Genomic DNA, 3,822 nt, shown 5'->3' with positions numbered 1-3,822 from the left:
CTGTCACTGCCCTGTTACTGCCCTGTTACTGCCCTGTTACTGCCCTGTTACTGCCCTGTTACTGCTCTGTCTCCTGCATCGCTGCACACGTGTCACTTAACATACAGTAAGTCACATAAAATAAGTGCTGGAAAAGGATAGCTCTTCAAAGCTATGCGATGCTTAAAGATGCAGGATGTAAGACTGTCTTCTTATTGTAGACAGTTGAGTGTCTAAAACAATGAGCTTTGAATAATGGATGATATTGACATGTGCTCAAGCCTGGTCCTGTATATCCATCGGGTCTTTCAGCCATTCAGCTAAAACAAATCAGAATTTGCAATCAGAATTTCTTGTTTGCAAACAAGAAAATCAATGCCCATGCAAACTGAAGAGTGATCATCTTAAGAGAAAAGTCCATTAGATGTTGTGGGTGATGTTTTAGATGATGTTGTGGGTGATGTTTTTAGATGTTGTTGTGGGTGATGTTTTTAGATGTTGTTGTGGGTGATGTTATTAGATGTTGTTGTGGGTGATGTTTTTAGATGTTGTTGTGGGTGATGTTTTTGTTTACAAGTAAAGTTCAGGAGTATTTAGATCATTTTTCATGCAGTCTGATCTGACTCCTCCTCCATGGAGCTGAACCTCTGAGTTCCTCTCGTCCCGGGTTCAGCCTCCAGCCTCTCTCAGACTCCTCCCTGGGGATTTAAAGAATGTAGAAAAATAGTTTTCAGACGCACGTCTGATGAATGCACAGCGTTTATGCAGGGGTCAGGCGGGCTGGACTGGGCATCCTACAGAAACACATTTCTGTTTTCTGTCAGCAGTTACTTCATCTGTCGTAAAACCATTTAAATGACCCACTTAGCAATTTCACGTGTTGACATTTTCTTTAAACTTTGAGATCCTCTGACCAGTGTGATAGAATATGGATGGTTAAATCTTAAATCATGGGTGAAATAAAGTGAAATAAACAGTACAGTGTGAAGAGTTTTCCATCCTTAATAGGTGTGTCCAAATGAATACAGTATATAGGGCATTGAATAATAGATGTCAATGCTATGTTAACCTTTGGAGTAATTTTGTTATCTCATGCTGCCCATGAATCAATATAAGTTATTATTCGATAACATTTGCCAGTGACTTTATTCTCATTAGGTTGGGTGTGAGTACGTCTCAAACATTATATATCTACTTTAAATCCACATTTCATATTTCTGTTTCTAAGAGGGGTTGAAGTCCTACAGGAAAGGGCTCTACTGTACCAGGTGACTCAGGAACAAGACAAGTACCAAGCTGTGACACATCCTGGTCTCAAGCTCATTTTATTCAACCTTTCAATTTGTAAATCATAAAAAAATCAGTGTTCAACTAATACCAATGTTTTTTATGAGTTCAATATTAGCCCATATCTTCTGTTTTCATACATCTTCTGATGCACACACTTGGACACCTCATCAGTGTGGTATTGGGGGGTCACAGGGTGTTACAAGTCTGGCATAGACACCTTCATCCAGGCGCCCCGACCCAGGTTGATCTCACCTCAGACTGTGTCCAAGTGACTACAGTAACTACTGGCCCCACTGGTCACCCCCGTCTCAGCCCGAGCCATCTAGACGCTCTCTCTGCCACCCGGACGCTGGTGCTGGTGGCTCTCCTCCTGACGCTGGTGCTGGTGGCTCTCCTCCTGACGCTGGTGCTGGTGGCTCTCCTCCTGCTCCCGTGATGCCCAGGGCTCCGTAGGCCTCGCTGACCTGCAAACCCCCATCTGCCCCCCTCCATCGGCAGCACCAGGCGTCCACCCGCTCCTAGGGGAGTGTCCAGACAGCTAGCCGGACTGTTCCAGCACCTCTTCAACCTGTCGCTGAGGCTGAGGAAGGGGCCACAGCTGTGGAAGACCTCCTGCGTTGTTCCGGTGCCCTTAAAAGCCCGTCCCAGTCTTCTCAATGACTGTGTGGCATTGACCTCACGTCATGAAGGTCTTGGAGAGACTGGTTCTGCAGCGCCTGAGGCCCATGGGGAGCGACTTCCTGGACCCGCTTCAGTTTGCGTACCAGACCGAATCAGCGTGGACGATGCCAGGCTGCTGAGGATGTTCTACCAGCCTGTGGGAGCAGAACACTGTTCTCTGCCGTGGCCTCGGGGCGGCAGCACCAGGTCTGGGGAGTCAAACCAGCTGAACAAGCTGGTGAGGAAGACCAGCTCTGTCCTGGGGCAACAACTGGACAGTCTGGAGGTGGTGGAGAAGAGGATGAGGGACAAACTGAAGTCCATCCTGGTCAACCCCTCTCATCCCCTCTATGACAAGCTGTGGCAGATAGGGAGCACTTTCAGGCTCAATACAGAGCGTTTCAGGCGTTCCTTGGTGTCAACAGCCATCAGAGTCTATAAGTGGCTAGAGTGCCCCCCCATGTGTGCATGTATACTGTATATATATATATATTTATACAGATTCCTTGTAGTGTATGTATACATTCTATACATGCATACTGTTGTCCACTTACACATTCAGCAGCTGCAGACTGACCACATGCATTCATGGTCAGAGGTCTGTGCTCTCCTCTCTAATGTTGATATCATTATGGTCTCTTCTCACATCTCTGTCAGGTCAGAGAGGAGGCAGCGGAGGAAGCACACACACACACGCACACACACACACACACACGCACACACACACACACACACACACACACACACACACACACACACACACGCCCGGGCTCATCGGACTCCGTGGTCTCTGCAGCGTGAGAGGGTCTCAGAGATGCTGTCCTCAGCCATGCATGAAACCCGTAGTGAACCCCGGAATCCCGCGGACCACAATGCCCTCCCTCGCACGCCCTTTTAAGTGGTGCAAGAGTTAGGATTCAAAGGCGCTTTCACTCCCTCCACAGTTAATGATACAAGCAGATAACCAGGCTCTCTCATAACAGAGAGCACCTGGCCCTTTCATTTCAACATACATGAGTCATTTGACGGACGTCTGAGGGAAATTCTTGAATCAGTGCAGGACTAGGAGGACCCACTATCTCCCGCCAGGCCGATGTGATGATGGTGGCGCCTGTTGACAAAGGCTACAGAGGAATAGCAGGAATCGCATTGGCACCTGACTATTTCCAGCTGACATCTCTGGCGCTCAGACAAGGATTAGTGTCCAATTTATCTCTTTCTTCTCAGGCACAAGCCAATCTAAACAGCTATGCACTTCAAAGACCTAGACAAACAGGCCCAATGGACCAGTGCTCTTCAATGGGAACGGGCTTAGTTTAGCTCCCTTTAAAATGGCTGGAATACAGAGAGGAAAGCTGTTTTGATCTCAGGGATGAGGGAGCCTACTCCAGCTGTTGGGTTGAGGCCCCTTCAGCTCCCTCTAGTGTTGGAGACGGGGAATGCATTCTGCTGCAATTTAAAGATGGGATGTTTCATTTAGTATATACTGTATGTATGTATGTATGTATGTATGTATGTATGTATGTATGTATGTATGTATGTATGTGTGTGTGTATGTATGTATGTGTGTGTGTATGTATGTGTATATATAAACACACACATCTATAACAGAGCTGAGAAGAGGAGCCGTCAGTGATGACTGCACTCCCCAATATCCTTCATATCCAGTATATATCCTTTATATCCAGTATATATCCTTTATATCCTTCATATCCAGTATATATCCTTTATATCCAGTATATATCCTTTATATCCAGTATATATCCTTCATATCCAGTATATATCCTTTATATCCAGTATATATCCTTTATATCCTTCATATCCAGTATATATCCTTTATATCCAGTATATATCCACAGATGAATAACTGGATGACCTCCATTCTGATGGCTA

The sequence above is a fragment of the Borostomias antarcticus genome (genome assembly GCF_949987555.1).
Source record: "Borostomias antarcticus genome assembly, chromosome: 23".
In the NCBI taxonomy this organism is placed as follows: Eukaryota; Metazoa; Chordata; class Actinopteri; order Stomiiformes; family Stomiidae; genus Borostomias; species Borostomias antarcticus.
Note: the sequence above shows the minus strand (reverse complement) of the source record.